Below are 11,849 nucleotides of genomic sequence, written 5' to 3'. Positions count from 1 at the left end.
GACCTAGAATGCTTTCTCTCCTTTTGGAAATCCTGGCTTCCTTCAAGGCCATTTCTGAACCTCTCAGTTGGCAGTGTTAGCTCCCTCCTCAAATTATCCAATATATAATTTGTCTGTATTCTGCAGGAGAATAAAAGCTCCTTGAAAGCAGGTTCTGCTTTTTGCTTTGACTTTGTATCCCTGGGACCTAGCACTGAGCCTTGCATATAGAAGGTGCTTAATAAATGATTATTGGATTGGAGGAAAAGAAACCACAAAAGTGGTTATGAAACACATTTCCTCTGTTCCCTTTTACTCTTATGGCTTGATCATTCACTCAATCAGAGACTGAGACTCAATATGATTTCTAGCCCCCAAATAGGAGGCTAAGGATAGATGGGTCAGAATGTAATCTGTGAGGCTCCAAGTACTTTCAAAGCTGTAGAAGCCAGGGAAGGTGTTGCTTTTGGCATGAAAACATATACTTAGAATGCTGGTCTGGGACTAAGTATATATACTCTGGAACTACTCTCTCTCCAAAAATGAACTGGCATTACTACTGGTACTGGCAGGCCAGGGCCTCAGAGTTCAGCTGCTCCCCCCACCCCACCCCACCCCACCCCAGGAGTAATCCACAGTATTTATGGCTAGTCTCTTTCTAATGTTGCAGCTTACGAGCCCCCACTGGTATACTCCCTTACATACCACCTCCTGATTATCAATTAATCAACCAAACTTTAATCTTTAAAAATGGTTATTTATTGTGGTATTGTAGTTGGTACCAAAATCCCCCCAAAAGTCTATGCCCCACTGTCCGCTAGTACAAGTTTAGAGGACGTGGCCAAGGGGATAACTGGAAGCTCCTGGCAGCGCTTCTGCTGGAGTCCCCAGTGTGTTTCCTTTAGGCACTGTCTAGCTCTTCTGCCGGGTTCCTTCCTCATGCTGTCCAGTGTGTTCTTAGTTGCCAGTGCAGATGCTGCCATCAGCTTTTCTGGGGATGTGCTGGGACCCCAACTGGAAGCCACAAAGCCTCTGGACCCTTCAGAGGTCACAAGGACCCCCTCTGTCCAAAGGGTAGTGGGGAAGAGACTGAGATCAAGGCTGAGATCTTTCTGTTCTCTCCACACTAAATGATTCCTTCTCAGGAGTTTGACTGGAGGCTCCCACTAACCTTCCAGGTGATGGAACCTCCGGGTTCTAAACTGGTCTGTTATTTTATACAAAACTCAACCAAACCAGACACACTTCTCACATATCAGTGCAGCTCATCCAGTGACTTTCAAGGATATCCAATTAATCAAAGATGGTTTCCAAACTTGGCCTAAAGCCTATAATGTGTTCTCACTTGGTTATGGCATCAAGGTTTCCCACCTGGTCACTTACTTTGAGTGGGGTGGTGTGATTGATTAATTCAGTCAACCCCATTCTTAGATAAGGACCTAAAAGAACCCGGGCTGTGAAGAGAGCAGGACATTCAGCTGAGCCTGGAGGCTAACGTCCCAGGATAAAGGGCAAAAACATTCTTTTAAGGAATTATGAGGCAGATGTTACAAGATGGGAAAATACAGGGACTAGGGACACAGCATGCTAAGAGGGATAAAAAGAACAAGGAGAATTACTGCTAGATGGTACAAAAGATAGAGAGCAGGGATTGGAGTCCAGAAGATCCTAGTTGGAATTGGAATCCTGCCTCAGATACTAGCTGTATAACTCAAGAAATCAGAGTCATTTCTGTGCCTCAGTCTCTTTATCTGTGAAATATGAAATAACCTGCCTTATAGGGATGGAAGAATCAAATGAGTTAAATGTAAAATGACTTTGCAAACTTTAAAGTACTACATAAATGCTAGGAAAAAAGAGTGAAAAATGATTTAAACTAGAATGAGATGGAATAGAATAAAATCTTGGAACTAAACCAGACTTTGGAAGGAACCAAGTCTAATCTCCTTCCATGTTCCACAAGTTCTTCCTTTTAATTTGGAACAGGAAAAGAACATCACAGGAGCAGGACTCATGTTGCAGACTGACAAAAAGAGATGGCAGGGGTAGCGAGGTGGCAAAGTGAATAGAGCACTGGCCCTGGAGTCAGGAAGACCTGAGTTCAAATCCAGCTTCAGACAGTTGACACACTTACAAGCTGTATGACCTTGGGCAAGTCACTTAACCCCAATTGCTTTGCCTTCCCCCCTCCAAAAAAATAGATAATAGAAAAGAAGGAATGACTAAGCAGGAGCTGAGCCTAAAGCCAGTGGGAAGCAGGGTGGACTAGCCTCCATAACCATAATTCCAAAGGTCAGGACCTGAGAAAGGGCAAGTGACAAAAGGAATTCCCTTGAAGTAGGGCTTGGGGCTTTAGATATGGGTCCTCACTACAGTCTCTAGCCCTTTAACCATGGGTCAAGCTAATGAGCAAGTCCTGTGAAGCTGAGTAGGGGAATTCATCTCAGCTGTATATGCTATATGCTGACAATTAGTCCTCACAGCCTTGCCTTCAAACAATGTGTGCTGCTCTGAGGTGGGAGCATGGAGGGGGAAGAGAAGGGGGAGAGAGGGGAGGGGGGAGAGGGAGAAAATATGTGGCAAGGAACCTAAAGCCCTTCCCCCGCTTGCATCTGGTTCACCCAGGTGCTTCCGATTCCTAGGTTGGGTTCATCATTTACAAACCCCACTCAACCTTATAATAGATAATGTTTCTGTAGTGCTTACCATGTGCTAGGTGCTTTATAATTCTTACCTCATTTGATCAGAGCTTGTGATCATACACACTAGGGCTGTTCCTTTCATTTTCAGACTATAATTCTGATTGGTTTCGGTTTATTTTCAGAGAAGCTGTTCCTTCAGATCATTTTGTTTCTTTCTCTAGATTTTTTCCAGCTCAGTTATTTATTAAAAATCAAATGAACAAAAACCAAATCATACCTTTGTTTTTTTTAAAAAAGCAATTCTAGTCCTCCAGTGGCTCTATCCCCAGTACAGGCATCAATGCCTCTCTAACTTTTGTTCATGCCATCCTGGCCCTCACCAGGCTACCAGCCCCTCCTCTTTTTCAATTATACATTTCTTTTGATCACAACTTTTATATTCTTAATAGAAATATACCTGCTATCACCCCCCTCCCTCACCCCAAAACCTTTCCTTTTAACAAGAAAACCAGTCAGGCAACTCGACTAGCAGTGAATACACCATTTGGTAGCTGTAGTTCCCCACCTCTAGGAAGGAGGCGTGTTTTCATCATGTGTCCTCTAGAACCAAATTTGCTTCTCCTTTCAACCAGGGTTTGTTTTTTTAGCACCAATTGCATTTCCATATAGCTGATTATCAGTCATTAGTTATAGAAAGCATTGTCAATTTCTCCCTCTCAGCCAATTCCTTGCTCCCTTTTAATGGTTATTGACATTGGCTTCAGATTTCACTTGAAACTGCTGAAAACCTCCACAAAGTCAATGAACTGGAGATTTCACTCAGGGCTTTCTGGTATTTTCTTCTTTTTCTGTGCACTGGTTGGCTACTGAATGTAGTGGAGATTCTCAAACTTTGCTGCCTACAATCATTCTAAATCTACGATATAAATATTATTATATACATTTTTATTCTCTACATTCAGTGTGACAGATTGCGAGTGGATTAGATCACAGTGGGGCTAAAACCAGATTCAAATGTAATTGGGAAATAGTTAACAAGATAAATAAAACTTCAATAAGACATAGCATCACATTTTAAAACGAAATCATTCTGCTGCCAGCAGCATACCTTGTGGGTGGTTGGGGGCATTAAGTTGTTTCATGTCCAACTCTCCGTGACTCCAGTTGGGGTTTTCTTGGCGAAGATACTAGAATGATTTTTCCATTTTCTTCTCCAGCTCATTTTACAGATGAGGAAACTGAGGCAAGCAGGGTAAAGTGACTTGGCCAGGGTCACACAGCTAGGACATGTCAGAGGCCGGATTTGAATTCAGGAAGAGACTTCCTAACTCTAGGGCTGGTGCTCTATGCCCTATGGCACCACCTAGTGGCCTTGTATTGTTTAGCAGCCTGTTTCTATTTGAATCTGGCCCTACTGGAATGCCAAAAGTTGCCTGTTGTTGTTTTTTTAATTTTCATGTATAAATAACTTCCATTACAGTTCTTTGACGTGTATCTTAGAGGTTGATGCTGGGCTTTCGGAGGTTCTGTTACTGAAAGAAAAAAAGTTCTGGCAGGTTTTCAGGATTCAACCAGTAAGCATGTATTAAGTATCTACTGTGTGCCGGGCACTGAGTATTGTAAGACTAAAAGGAACAGTCCCTGCTCCCAAGGAGGTTATAATCTATCAGGAAAAACCTGCAGATAAGTAAGGAAATACAAAAGCTGCAAAAGGGGTATAAGGGAATTTGGGAGGAGGCATTAGCAGCTAAGGGGCTCAGGAAAGGCCTTATTTAGAAGGTGGTACTTGAACTGAGTTTTGAAGGAGACTAAAGAGTGAAGTGGACAGAGAGCCAGGCCCAGAGTCAGGAAGACTCATCTTCCTGACTTCAAATATGGCCTCAGACACTCACTAGCTGTGTGACCCTGGGCAAGTCATTTCACTCAGTTTACCTCTGTTTCCTCATCTGTAAAAGGAGCTAGAGAAGGAAATGGCAAACTAATATCATTGCCAAGAAAACCCCAAATGGGGTCATGAAGAGTTGGACACGACTGAAAGGACTCAAAAATAACAAGATATTCTAAAGGTGAGGTGGGAGGCTGGGAAATGGAGGATCCCACATGTGGGAAGGAGGCTCTGTGCACATGGCAGGCAATGACCACTCATCGTATTCTATGCATTCAGTATATCCGAGCTGTATCATGGAGCCAGCTCCAAAAGGACACGATAGGCCAGACACATCTGTACTCGATGCTGGAGGCACCACTGGCATGTGCTGAGTAGCAGGTGACGTGGGCAGCCGTGTGCTTTAGCCATATCTGGCAGCCGTGTGAAGGATGGACTGAAGAAGGGAGAAGTGGGAGAGGCCGGAGACAGGGACACTGAGAAAGGGATTCTCCACGGTCCAGGAAAGAGGGCCTGAGCAAGGGTGGTGGCTGTGGGAAGCAGATGATGGATGGGAGAGGGGTGGTAGAGGTAGGAATGAGAAATGTAGAGAAATGGGGGACCTGCCTTAGTGTTGAGAGTTGGAATGGCATAATACATTAACCCCTGGACCTTGAGTAAGAATGAGGTTCAAATGCTTCCTCAGGTACTTACTGGCTCTGTGACCCTGGGTAAGTCACTTCACTTCTACTGAGATGGGCCTTCTTCATGTGGAAAGTGAGGATGGAGTTTAGAACTCTTCTGACTCCAAATGTAGCACCCCACACCCCTCCAAATAATAGCCTCCTTAGCAAATGCTCCAAGAATCGGGATCAGTGGACCAAAGTGTATTGTGGTTTTCTTACGTTCACTCCACGTTGCCAGAATGATTTCTATAATGATTGTGCTCGTCCATAACTAGACCAACAGTAAAACGATGTTGCTGGAGGGAAAACAGAAAAAGAGTCCCAGCTACAGATCGAGCCCATGGAGAGAAACCAGGACTTGTTCATATGTGCCTTGGAAAATCCTGTTTTAAATGGGTTTGAAAAGTTAAGTTCACAGAGAAGGGTCCCAGACCTGGGTTCAAATCCCAGCCGTGAGCAAGTCACTTTCTCTGAATTTAAGTGCTTAGTGAATGATCATGCATCTGGGGATTCCCCCAATCAGAAGCCCAAGGCCCTGGGTGACAAAGGAGGGGACCATCCGTACAGATGGGCCCTTCCAACTTGGAGTCTGTGTTAGCTCCCCAAACCTTCCTCTGTGATCCCTCGGTCTGGAACTTTTCTAATGCCACCGCTAACTCCCATTTATACCTAATATAAAAGAGATGATTGCCATATTTTCAGAAAATTTTCAAGCCAGTTGTTAAATATAGCCATTATTTTTAAAATTAATTGTATCAACTTATAATTAAATTCTATTAAAACCAAAAGTAATTAATACTCAAAACTCATTACTACCTAGGTTTGTTTTGTTTTTTTACACCACATCTTACTATTATTTACGGTCTTGGAGTTATTTATGTTTATTGTGTCTATGTGGTGGATGTACTATCCAGTGGGGTGCTTCTCTTCCCAACTCTGGGTTCAGCAGCAATCGCATTGGTAGCCTGAAATAGGCCACGGAAGGAGTATTTACACCATTAAAACTGACAAATGGGACAATCAGGTCTTGATTTATTCTTTGGTTGATTTTCTAAGCTTAAAAAAAAGATGGAGAAAATGCTAGTAATAGTAAACTTTTAAGTGTGTCGGGTCACACTGAGTAACACACAAAAAAGTGTGGAAATATTCTTCCAGTATTTGAAAATTATTATCCAATCCAACCAAGAAGTGGCTCAGCTCACTGCTGAATGTCACCTGACTCATCAACATAACTGCAAATATCAATCAATATTTATGTCCTAATGGCACCAGTTCATAGGCAGCACGAGCAGCTTCCTTGCAGAATCACACAGTAATCAAGCATTTATTCATAGTCTCATTTTGTGACATTATTGTTAGCAATTGAATTATAAAAACCGATGGTGGATTTTGCAAGAAATAGCATGTCTCGTCAAAGTTAGAGGCATAAACTGCAAACCAAGGTGAGCTCGTTTTAAATGTGTTATTTTAAAAATTACACAAAGACATAATTTACAGAAATTTTTACCCTCAAGCGGTATTGTGAATTTTATTAACATGATATCAACTTAGGTTTCAGATTCTGCTCCCTAAAATACCAGAATGAAAGTGATCTATTAAGTTTTTTTAATGTGAAAAAAGATGAAATGACAGAAAATAACGATAGGAACAAAGATTCCTGTGGATCATCGGAGCCAAATTTTGAATCTGTTGAATGACCAGTTGTTGAAGAAAATTCATCATGTTTTTCAAAGGAAGAAAGATAATGTGGCTATGTGGAATAAGAGGGAGAAGTCAAGGATGATGGTGACATTGTGAGCTTGAGTACCCAGAAGGATGGTGGCATCCTCCACAATAACAGAAAGGTTGAGGATAGGGGAGGGCTTGGGAGGAAAGCTAATTGCTTGTCTTTTGGACATGCTCAGATCGCGGAACCCACAGCATGCCCAGTTGAAGATGTTCCAAAGGCTGTTGGGGATGTGGGACTGTAGCTCAGAGAGAATCTAGGGCTAATTAAATGTACATCTAGGCATCATTCAGCATGCAGATCTTAACTGAATGTGTTGGTAGTGGATACGATCACCGAATAGTATAGAGGGAAAAGATGAGAAAGCCTAGGACGGAGCTTTGGGAGACCCAGGGAACCCAATAAACTCCCCTGTTTTGCATTTGAAGTTTCTCACAACTTGGTTCCAATCTACCTTTCCAAGCAGGCTTAGTATGAATTACTCCCCTTCATACAAACTACCATCCTGCTACACCGACCTTCCCATTGTGAGATGTATATATCTGTATGCAGGGCAGCCAAGTGGGACAGTGGATAGCAGGCCTGGAGTCAGGAAGACTCTTCCTGAGTTCAAATCTGGCCTCAGATACTTCCTAGCTGGGTGACCCTGGGCAAGTCACTTCACCCTGCTTGCCTCAGTTTCCTCATCTGCAGAATGAACTGGAGAAGGGAATGGCAAATCTCTCCAGTATCTTTGCCAAGAAAACCCCAAATGGGGTCACAGAGCGTTGGACATGACTGAAAACAAGCGAACAACAAAACAGAGAATGCCAAAATCTGTATCATAATTGACAAGGCATCTCCAATCTGGAAGAAAAGCACCCTAGCAATTTGTCTTCAGCGTGCAGTTTGATCAGCTTCATCACCATTAATGTTCTTTGTTGCTGTAAAAGAACTGGCATCAACTACGGCAGAATGTATTTTAACACATTATTGTCTATTTGAAATAATTGTGCTTTTAACGATGAACATTTGAAAGCAAACTTAATAGCATTTTGTTCTGATGATGTTAATACAATGTAGGAAGGAAGTCTAGAGTAGCTACTAAGTTGTTTGGAAATTTTCCGAAATTCATCACTTGGCATTGTTTAAATTATTAGTTGCAATCACCACTTGACAATTAAATATTTGAAATAAAATAAGTTAATCATTTTAAAATATCTTTGGATAAAATGTATCCTATTTATCATCTATATATAATAAAAATCAAACTGAACTAGAAACTGTAGCTGAAGAACTTGAAATCATTAAAACTGGTCAAGTCCCGGGACTGGGATGGGCAGCACGCTACTTCTATGTGATGTGAATATCCTGCATTTCTCTTTTTTTTCTCTTTATTCATTTCTTGTAAGGCATTGCTTTAACAATTGACATTCTTCATGAATTTTCATTGCTTTTAACTGCATTGCACTCAATATCAACTGAGATTCAGAACACAAAAAAATTAATGAAATATACCATAAAAGTTTGGGGGAATTTAAAGACTGGTACTGGAAAGCATGAATCTCAAGGTGAAGATGTGATAAGTCTGGTAAGTTTAAAGATATTCCATTTAATAAAAACAATAAACTGAATGCTCTTCCCAGCAATGTTACTAGAAAATATAACCCAACATACAAGCATGTCTTTTATAGGACAGAAACATAATGAAAACATTTTCAATTATTCCGATTTATGAAAATCCTCTACTTGGCCTCATAAAGAACTAACTTCACCATAGCTATCTGGAAAAAATAAAAAATGTATCATTTAAGTGAACTTTTCAAACATGAAATGAATTTGAATGATTTTCAGGATTTTGGAGATAATAATGTCAATCAAACCCTGTTCCAATCCCTGTAACCATACAAAAGGCCCACGAGATAATTACTGCTGTTACAGTCAGTAGTTGTGATGCTGGAAGAGGTTTCAGTTTAATGAATATAATTTCTATGAGGATGACAAATAATTTAACAGCAGATCACATATGAAATCTAATGACGATAAGCTTAAATGGGGAAAGAGCAGAGTCCATTTCTTAGCAGATCATGGTGGAATGACAAGCACAGCTTAGCTGTGGATACAAGAATTCAGCAAAAATCACAGAAAGCATTCTAGGAGAAACTCGTTTGGAAACTGTGTGCTACATGTCCTTTATATCTGGGAAATTTAGAACATACTTATGTGGCACACACACACACACACACACACACACACTCAGTGGTTTGGGGTTTGTTAGAGAACTAGCTGTTAGATATTTACCAGCACACCACTGTTCATGTAGCACTTAAGATTCGCAAAGCACTTTACATCCATTATTTCATTTGAGCCTTAGGTAACCCCTGAGGTAGATGCTGTTATTATACCCATTTTACAGATGGGGAAGCCAAGGCTAAGAAAAGTGTCTGAGACTAAATTCGGTCTTCCTGATTTCAAGTACAGCATTAAGCTATGCTGTCTCTAAATAACCACTACAATTACAATTCCCGTTTCTCTAACACTCTAGGGTTTATCAAATACTTTGCTTATTTCAACCCTGTGAAACAGATACAAGGATTATTGTCATCATTTCACAGATGAGGAAATGGAGGTTCAAAGAAATTAAGCTACTTGTCCATGGTCCTGTAGCTAGATGGAAAAAAGTTAAGCTTAGAACAAGAAATTGTTTGGCCATATCTAAAAAGAGTAGAGGCAGATTTGAGGGGATCCAGGAGTCCTCTAGAGTCTGAGACATCAGGAAAAGCACTGATTTTTTAGTACAACTTTTGGGCTCCCATTGATCTGAGTTTTGGATCAGATGGACAGACAGTCTCTTCGTGATTGGAAGAAGACAGTCACAGAGATGATCAGTATGTAGCTGTGGTCATTCATTCTGCTTCTGATAATAGAAATGGAAAGAGAGGTTCTGTCAATGGCATACAAGAAAAGAAGTTGTTCATTTCTTTCCTGAGATGAGTGGAAAGCTGTCGCAGATAAGTGATTTGAGGGTCTATGGCAATTAGAACTGGTAACAGAAGAAAAACAACCTTGTCCAGCATGTCAGTCCCGATGGGATTCTATAACTCCGCTTCCCATCAGCAGCTCTGCTCTCCACGACTCCATGGAACATCTTGCCTCCCCCAGGATATGCTGATCACCTGAAATCTCACCACCATGCTGATTGACTCAGTGTTTGATCCTTAACACCTTCTCAAGGCCCTCAGTTGTGTCTCCCCTCTGATTGGAGGCCTGGAGGATGGAGTAGCAAAATCCTCCTCAAGCCTTGCTTTATAAAGGGCTTATATCAGAACTTTCCAGGTAACTCTCCATTTCCCATCAGCAGCTCTGCTTGGATAAAACTCCACAGGAGCCAGTTATGCCCTCACAGTCATCTCCACTACCACTATTTAGCTTTTGTAAATTAGTTTCCCATTAGACTGAAAGCTCCTTGAGTCAGAGACTGTCTTTCTTTTTCTTATTTATATACCCAGAGCTTAGCACAGTGCCTGGCACATGGTAGGCAGTTAATAAATCTTCTGAATTACTGAATTGAAGATTAGTGGGAGAAGCCTTGTGGTATAGTGGACAATGAGCTAGACCTTGAGTGATAAAGACCTTGGTTCAGATCCCACCTCTGACACCAATCAATGGTGTCCATCTTCTAGTCACTTAACCTTTGTATGCCTCAGTTTCTTCACTTATAAAATGTACCAGGGATTATTGTGAGGCTCAAGTATGATGCTAAACTCTAAAGCATTATATAAATGCTACTATGATTTCGATGTTCTGCTTTTCTTTGCCTTTGGATAATTCTGTTCTTTTGGTAAAGTCCTGTCTAACTATGCAGGAAGCCAGAAATTCATGCCAAGCTCAAAATCTACACCCCCACCCCTTCCTACAAAGAATTCTATTAAACAGTTCAATAAATCAACAGATTTCTTCAATACATCAGAAACAAAGGGCTTAATGCTTTTTTTTTCCTCCTCTGACTGCTTGGTTTATTGAGGCTTTGGACTATACCCAAGTATAATCAGAATCCAACTTAACTTTGCTCAGAGAGGTCCAGAATGGAATGTCATCAAGAGAACCATCCTTATCAGTGCTTTCCAAATGAGACCCTGCAGAGGGAGCCAGCTCTGAATTCGAGCTCATTTGACTCAGTGACCAGAGTTCCCTGCTCTGCCTCCTTTCTTCCTAACCTGGGGAATAGCCTCTATCCTTGGAAGCATTGACTGTGAAGTGAAACCCAGGGAATTTTAGGAACAGAAGTTGACCTTTCTTCCATAAGTGGCTCTGTAGATGCCAATGGGATTTTGATTTCTAGAAAGTGATTTAACACATAGGACCTTAACAGAGACCTAGAACTGGCAGGGACCTGAGAGGCGATCCAGTCTGACACTTCTCATTTTATAGAGGAGGCCCCATGAACAGTTAATTGACAAGCCAAGATTGAAGCTTGGGGCCTCTCAGTTCAGCACTCTCTCCACTGTACCATAATGAAACTCTTGGCCAAGGATGGCATGGACCCACCAAGGGGTAGGAAAAATAGATTTGTCTAAAGTCTTGTAACTCTAATCAAGGGGTCTGTAACCTGAAATGAACAGGGTGAACTCAAGAGCCAAATTAATGCAAGGAGGTAAATTTGTAGAGAGCACTGAGATTTGTTGGGAATGATTTCTATCCTGGTTCTAACCTGCTTCTAAAGATCGATTCTATCGCCAAGCAACACAAAGGAACCAGTTGATGGAGTAGAAATCACACTAATTAATAATAGCTGGCATTTCCAAAGTAAAGTTTACAAAACACTTTCTGGTCTTGTCCGTATTGTATGTAGTATTTAGCACAATGCCTGGTACACGTTAAGAGGCTACTCTCATTGACTGAGCTTTATGAATATTATCTCTTTTGAGCCTCACAATAACCCTATGTGCTAAGGATTATATTTATCATAAGCT

General features: G+C 41.3%; 1 pseudogene; it reads left to right on the top strand.

Moving 5' to 3' along the window:
• LOC138143976 (E3 SUMO-protein ligase KIAA1586-like) overlaps positions 1 to 9,905 on the top strand; it is a 12,552-nt pseudogene extending 2,647 nt beyond the window's left edge.
• Positions 9,906 to 11,849: the final 1,944 nt, after the last annotated feature.

The sequence above is a fragment of the Petaurus breviceps genome, unplaced genomic scaffold (genome assembly GCF_028583685.1).
Source record: "Petaurus breviceps papuanus isolate PSGF00001 unplaced genomic scaffold, PetGlider_PUasm1.0 90681, whole genome shotgun sequence".
NCBI classification, from domain to species: domain Eukaryota; kingdom Metazoa; phylum Chordata; class Mammalia; order Diprotodontia; family Petauridae; genus Petaurus; species Petaurus breviceps.
Note: the sequence above shows the minus strand (reverse complement) of the source record. Positions and strands in the feature narration are given on the sequence as shown.